At 44.3% G+C, this 7,689-nt stretch overlaps 1 protein-coding gene across 1 annotated transcript in view; it reads left to right on the top strand.

Moving 5' to 3' along the window:
- Nucleotides 1–6,337: 6,337 nt before the first annotated feature.
- The window catches only part of Scrn1 (secernin 1), a 60,359-nt gene continuing 59,007 nt past the window's right edge, over nucleotides 6,338–7,689 (top strand). Inside the window, exon 1 of the mRNA XM_040737620.1 lies at nucleotides 6,338–6,616. The gene's annotated coding sequence lies outside the window, so the exon portion shown is untranslated. The remainder of the gene's footprint in view (nucleotides 6,617–7,689) is intronic.

The raw sequence follows: 7,689 nt of genomic DNA, 5'->3' as shown, positions 1-7,689 counted from the left end.
ACATTATTCTCTTTGGTTCTTCTATGTCCAATTTCTCTCATGTTGTGTTTCCTTCTAAATTCCTAAATACATTCATGATATTCTAATACTGGTTTTAAAGTACTTTATAGGCTAACTTGTTTCAGTTTCAGTCTGTTTTGTTGATTAGTATGTTTTCTCCTTGTAATTTTGATGCTAGATGTATTTTATGTTGAATTTTATGCTGGGAGTGATAGGTTTTTGAAACTAGGGGAGTGCGGGAGGAGGGGAGGGAGAGGGAACTGGGATTGACATGTAAAACAAGCTATTTAAAATTAAAATAAAAAACGATAAAAACAAAACAAAAAAAAAGAGGTGCAGGACTTTGCTAACCTCTGTGGTTCTGTTATTCTTTAGACTAAGGTGCACCAGAGGCAGGTCTCTGGTGACTGTTCAATGTCACCCATAGGAGGGACACTTCCTGGCTTCCTACCAGTCCTGTGACTTATTTAGGCTCCCCAGTAAATGGCCTTCCTTCTCAGGTGACTCGATGTCCAGCCTGAGAATTTCACCTCCTTCGTGCAAGTCGATGTCCAGTCAGTTACTCCCAAAGTTCTTCGTCTAAGTTACTTCTTCTTCAGTGTGATGCTTCACAAATCCTAGCTGCCCTGACCTCCCTGAACATGCTTCTTCAACCCTCAATCCCACCTCTCCCCTCCTCTACATCCCCATGGCCCCTCTTTCCCTCTCCCTCCCTTTCCATCCCCTCCCCCATCTCCTTTCTTTCTTCCTTTACCCAGCTTTCTTTCTGACAAGGCCTTACTCTCCTACCCAGGCTGGCCTTGATTTTCTGAGGTAAAGCAATTCCCCTGCTGTAGCCTCTTGAAAAGCTACAGTGCACCTGGCTCTTTCTTCTTATCTGCCCCTAAGCAGAAAACTTGAATGTTTTTTCTCTCAAGCATTACGTTCCTGCCTTGCCTGTTGTCCAATGTCTGAAAACATCAGGTTCATATCTTGCCTGGTTTTCTTGTTACTTACCATAGTTAGCTGGTCTGGAGTTTCCCTTCATGGGCAGGTGTGAAAGTGTAGGGACAGTAATCTTAATTCCTCTAAGGAACTCAACATCCCCAAGTAGACTCAACTAGAGCTATTATTTTAAGAATATCCTCAACGTCATAATTCAACAAGAAGCATTTATCTAACACCTGTATTGGGCACTGCTGCCTCTTCAACTAATGGAGTCAAGTAGCCGTGGATTGAAACTTTGAAGCCAGGATTCAAAGGAAAATTTTCTCTTCATGCATTATTTATGTTGGTATTTTGCTACAGTGATGGAGTAATGGAGAAGGAACTTGCTTGTGTGAATTTACATGTCTAGTGTGATCTCACCTGAATACCAATAATGTCCTTTCTGACTAATCTCCACCCTGCATGGGCTTGATTTTTGAGTAACAGGAGCCATGAGAGGGGACCAAGGATGGACACTTCTGTTTGCACTGTTCCTCTTTAGTGTTGTTAAGAAGGTCTTGGCAAAAGCAGTGGCAGATGAAAGAGAACTAGAAAGCATCTACATCAGAAAGGAAGAACTACAATATATTTGAATTCATCATGGCCTTGGATAAACAGAATGTCAATGAGTGACAAAGTGTAAGTGGTAAGTGACATTTAACAAGGTTGCAGTTTGCTGGGATAAAGATCATGTGCTGGTTTTTGTCAACTTGACACAAACCTAGATTCATCTGAGAAGAGGGAATCTCAATTTAGAAGATGCCTTCATAAGACTGACTTGTAGGCAAGGCTGTGGGGGCATTTTGGTGATTAATGGTTGATGTATAGGGGTCCAGCACACTGTGGGTAGTGTCACCCCACGTTAGGTGGTTCTGAATGGTGTAAGAAAGAAGTCTGAGCAAACCATAAGGAGCAATCCAATAAACAATGCTCCTATATGGCCTCTGTTCAGACCCTGCCTCCAGGTTCCTGGCTTGAGTTCCTGCCCTAACTTCCTTCAGTGATGGAGTTTGAGCTGGGAGTTGTAAGATGAAATAAACCCTTTGCTCCCCAAGTTGCTTTTGGTCATGGTATTTTATCAGAGCAATAGAAACCCTATGGAAGACAGATTATAGGGAAGAAAGTCCATCATGGAGGAAAGTCAGAGCAGGAACCTGAAGACGAGATCTAAAGAAGAGACCATAAAGGGATGGTCTATTTTTGGTTTTACATCCTTATTAGTAATAGGAATTCATTATGTTTGGATAAGAGTTAGAAAATACAACAATCATTAATCAAGAAAATGTCCCACAGACTTGCCAACAGATCTAGACGATTTCTCATCTGAGGCTCCCTCTTCACATAAGACTTCAGCTTCAGTTAAGTTGATAAAAAGCTAACCAGTGTAGTCAACAAGTATAATCCTTCATGATAGTTTGAGTAATTTTTTGTTTTTGTTTTGTTTGTTTTTGAGACAGAGACTCATCCCTGGCATGAATCTTGCTATGTAGACTAAGCTGGCCTCAAACTGACAAGAGATCTACCTGTCTCTGCTTTTCCTGTGCTGGGATTAAAGATGTGCTTGACTGATTTAAATCTTTTCACTTCAAAGCTGAAATCACTTTTCCATGCTGTGATCCTCAGTATCAGCTCCTGGAAGACATTCTTCCAGGCTAGGCTGCTATAGGCCATGTATAGTCAAATGTGTTTCCTACTATGACGTTTTGGGCATATAGCATCATGCTAAGTGGAAGAGAAGCCATATACAAGTCAGTTGCTGGGCTGGGGAGGTGGTTCAGTTGATAGAGTGCTTGTCTTGACAATGCAATGGGAGATCCTGCATCCAGATCTTCAAGACCCACATAGAAAGCTGTGCGTGGTATGTACCTGTAATCTCAGCAACAGAGAGATAGGACATGGACCCAGACAGATCCCTGATAGATTAAAGGCCAACCTAGTCTACATGGTCAAGCTGCAGGCCAAGGAGAGACCCTGTCTCCAGGAAAAAAGAGTGGGTGGAAAGCACCTGGGGACTGATACCCAAGGTTCCTCTCTGACCTCCATATGTACGTCATGCATGTATCCATCCACACCCACACAACACACACATGAAAGACATTGATTGCTTTTATACATTAGTGACAAATAACTAGTAAGGCAGAAAATTAGTAGTTACAATAGCATCTACAAACATGCAATACTTACTAAACAAAGTCTGCATAAGACTTGCTGCTGGACACTAAAAATCTGGGAAAATTTAAAGACAACTTAAATGAATGGGGAAATGTGCTCATATATTAGGAAACGCAGCTTAAGATGGAATTTTTCTCCAAAACCATCTGTATATTAAAGGTAATACCAGTCAAGATTTTAATAATAGAAACTGATGGAAAGATTCTAAAGTTTATTGGGAAGTACAAAATACCTAGGACACCCAAAAACAGTCTTGAAAGAAACCAAAGTTGGAAGACTTAAGCTCCCCGACTCACTATAAAGCTATAGCAACCAAGAGAATGCAGTATTGATGTAAGAATAAACATCAGCCTCCAAAACAATACAGAGAAACCCTGTCTCGTAAAACCAAAAAAAAAAAAAAAAAAAAGAAGAATAAATACATGGAACAACATAGCCAAAATAGACTTGCATTTTTACAAGACAATTGATTTTTTCTTACAACAGCAAAGTAACTCAGTGGGAAAAAAATCAAATGGTACTGAATAACTGAATAGTTGTATCTACAAAGTAATTGACCTTTTCTCCCCTTTCTCAGAAATGACAGGGAATGAATCAGGATCCTGAGTATACTCTAATGTTATCAAACTCTGCATGCAAAGACAGGAGAAAATTCTTGGAGAAATCTATGCCTTCCTATTCTCAATGCAGCTGGAGAATGAATGCCAGTTCTGAGACCCTGTTCCTGTCTTTAATACCTCTCATGAGTCCTGGGATTAAAGGCGTGTGCTGGGATCATCTTTGTGTGAGCTGTTTCTCTTTAGGATTGGACATATTTCATGTAGCTGAGCATGGCCTTGAACTAACAGAGATACATATACCTCTTACTCCTGAGTCCTGACATTAAAGGTGGTACCACCACTGCCTAGCTCTATGGCTTCTGGGATTAAAGATATGTATCACCACTGCCTGATCTCTATAGCTTGAGGTTGACTTTGCTTTCTGCATCTTCAGGAAAACTTTAATAAATCATAAATAGTATATCATTACAGAACTCAGGTTGGTAGGCTTTGCAGCAAGTGCCTTACCATTTAAGGCTGCTCACTGGCCCCTATGTATGTTCTTAACAGTAATTTAAGTGGGAAGAGAGATTGTATGCAGGAACAGTTACAAGGTTGTTGGGATTGTAGATTTTGAAGTTTCCCAAATGATCTTATTTCAATCTTACTGCTTATAAATAACACTAGAAGTACACCCACAGGGGGTTCTCTAAAGGGATTTTAGGAGTATCCCTCATGACAGTTCATGAAGGAAAAGTCACCACTGTACCCTACCTCCCCTTTATGGTTCTGGAGAATAAAATTGTTTCCCTTACTTCGTGGACTAAAGCAGATTACAATGCACTGTTATTTACTAGCTCTCAGCCTCTGAGAATGCTGGGTAGACTATCATTGACTATGTAGCAATTGTATGTTATTTCAGAGATTTTTCCTTGGAGGTTAGCTCACAGAAGGCTAGTAATTTACCCGAAGCTAGACGTCACATGATTGGTAGAGGCCAATGATTAAAGCTGTAACTGATATTTCTGGATGTTTTCTGTATCTGCTGGACTGTTCTGTTCCCTTATTTCTATTTGTGTGACTTAAATGGCAGCAGAGTCTGTCTCTTTTGTACAAAGCCAAGAAAAAAAATCTTATCAATGCTTAGTAAGTGCTGCTAACACCGTGGCATAGTGTCTCTGTAGACTCTGAAGATAAGGGAGACACTTCAAACAGTACCTGTCCAAGTTTAACTCACAAGGAAAAGCGCAAAGTGTGACAGATTTCCAGCTCCCTGGCCTCAGCTCTGGAGACCAACCTCAGTAGTTATGGGCAGGGCCCCAGGTTAAGCTCTTTTGGAGATTCTAATGTTGATTAACCACATGCATTAGGCTACAGTGCCTTGTTTGGAGTAAATAAACAATAAGTCGCCTCTGTGTTCCAAGTCTGTGAACCAATGATCTATTCTACACTTCCATTCCCTCTCCCTTCTCCCATGGTCTATTCATTGACCCGACAAGCTACAAGTACACACATTTAAGAGACATGGTAAAACGTTTCTTTTCCTAGCAGCCAGTCACCCAGCTCTCCTTCAATGTGGAATTTCCTGTTAAAATTTCTCATGAATCCTTCTAAAGGTAGTCTATGCATTGGCAAGGGAAAGTCAAGTATATAGCTTTTTTGTGTGTGTGCGCATAACTTTTCTTCACTTTAGCCTTTTATTTGGTATAGGTTGAAAAAATTGTATCAGTACACACTTACCCGATATTTAAAATATGATGGATAGCATTCCCATATTTATAGGCTGAATTTGATTAGATCTTTTAATGTGTTTTTTTGAAACAGGTGTTACTATGTAGCCCAGGCCAACCTTCAACTGTCCCTGCTACTTCACTTAAGATAGGATCTTAGGTGTGTGCCAGCCGAAGCTAGTAACAGATAATATGGCCACAGAGGACCTCCGGTTCATTTCATACCTGTGCCCTTCCCTCTGTAGGATAAATTCCTAAAGTGGAATCAGGTAAAGGTATGCATGTCCCTGCTTTGACAGATATAGCCAAATCCCCCCATTCAGGATATAAAACTTTGATTTATGTTCATCTGATAATTGGAAAATGCATGTAGGTCTTCTCCCACTAGTGGGTTTACTGCCCTTATTTCTCTGTGAACTCGCTTCTGATAGTTTGATACGGCCTTTTCTTATCAATTTATACAATGTCAATCGAGTCTCAACCCCAGATGCACTGTCAGTAGCATTAAGGTGGGCATCACTCCCCTCCAAAAAAAAGTTTATTAACCCTGGGGTGGACCTGGCTTTGCTACTTGTGTGACCTTGGTCCACAAAGTGTGAATACGCTGCACAGTCTGGCTTATGAAGACAATCGGTTAACATCAGGGAACGACTTGGACATATGAGTCAACCAGATGCAGAAGGAAAATCTCTGCAGGGAATTCTCGCCTAGGCGCCAAAGGTCCAGACAAACGACCAACAACCAGGGTCAGTGAAACGTTGCCAGGAGGAAGCTGGACCTAGCTCCTTAAAGCTCCAGTTCTTCCCTTTGAGAGAGCTGCAACCAAGAAATAAAAATCTAGAAAGGAGGGAGCCACTTTCTGATTGAGTCCCGCCCTCTCTGCTGCTCTTGGGGCTCCTGGTGCCCTCCTCTCCCCTCCCCTCCCTGGTGGGGCGGGTTCCGAGGCCTTGACAGCAAACACAGTCTGGTCCTGGGGCTCTGAGCGCCGGGAGGCAGAGGGTGGGCCCGCGGTCACGTGACCCAGCCAGCTGTTTGCAGGGGACTGGAGAGCTTGGAGTTGGGAGATCTAGAAGCGCCGGCGGTCGCCTGCTCTCCTGCCGCTGCAGCCCCTGATGCAGACGCAGTAGCCCAGCAGCTGCAGCGCCCTCAACTCGGCAGTCTCATCAGCATCAGCACCACAGGATCCGACCGGAGCCCGGTGCTTAGCAGGTGAGCCGCAGGCCAGGCGGGGAGCCCCGGGCGCGGGCAGCTGATCGTCCCCTGGACAGTCACCACATTTCCCATAGCTGTTCTAATGTCCGGTGCCTCCCCTCCGGATTGCGGGCCGGGGGAGGGGAGAGCCGATGAAAGGTGCCCTGGATCGGGCGTGACTCAAGAGCAGGACTGCGGGGACGAAGCTACTGCAGTCTGGTCAGAACCTGCTCCTACTCTCCACCGCGCATCCTTCCTGCGCCTCCCTTTTAGTCTTACAACCCCGCCGCTGATTTTCCTGGGCGCCCAGTTGTAACGTCGGGTACAGTGTCTCTGTGCTTCCCCGAGCGGCTCCCGGGGATTCGGGCTCGCGGGCTCCGCTAGCCCAGAGAGCCTGGCTTCTTCCCCGAGTGATGCACCTGAGGCGCCTGATGGGGCTGCTGCCCTGGGCCGCCCCCGCAGAGTGCCAAGGTCTGCGGACGCCCCCAAAGGCCAATGAGCTTGGTGGGACTTGACACTGCTTCGCCCAGGTCTCACCCCTGCATTGGAGTTGGGGGTGGGGTCATGGCAGGTGTCTAGACCCTTGCTAGCTGTCCACCTCAGTTTACCTCCTCGTTTTGTTATTTCTGTCCCGGCATAATTATTTAGCAACCCCTGTGAGGTCTACAGTTCGAGAGGGATGTTTGAATTTTAGAAAATCGGTTAGAATTTAGGAATAAAAACGTCGATCACACCCATTTGTATTTAAGGCAACTTACTATTTTCTGTCTCCTAAGCTGACCTAGTAGGGTTCCGTTAATTAGTATGGTTTTCCTGTGTAATTGTGGCTTAAAGTGTCTCTTCCTGGTGTGTGTGTGTGTGTGTGTGTGTGTGTGTGCTTCACGCCTGCCTAAAAGATGCATCTCTTGCTGAGGAAGCCTATGCTAATTCAAAATGGCAGCATGAAAAATCAGGCCAGGCAGAGCCCTTGCAGACCACAGCCAAGAGCAGCTGCCCCCTGATGTGAGCTGCTGAGAAGCAGCGGCAGGAGAGGCTCTTGCGGGCAGCTCTTAGAGCTGGTTAAATTTGAGGGAACTGCAGTGCCTGGGGGA

Source organism: Mesocricetus auratus, unplaced genomic scaffold, assembly GCF_017639785.1.
Source record: "Mesocricetus auratus isolate SY011 unplaced genomic scaffold, BCM_Maur_2.0 Super-Scaffold_100676, whole genome shotgun sequence".
NCBI lineage: Eukaryota > Metazoa > Chordata > Mammalia > Rodentia > Cricetidae > Mesocricetus > Mesocricetus auratus.
This window is presented reverse-complemented; position numbering and strand designations above follow the sequence as displayed.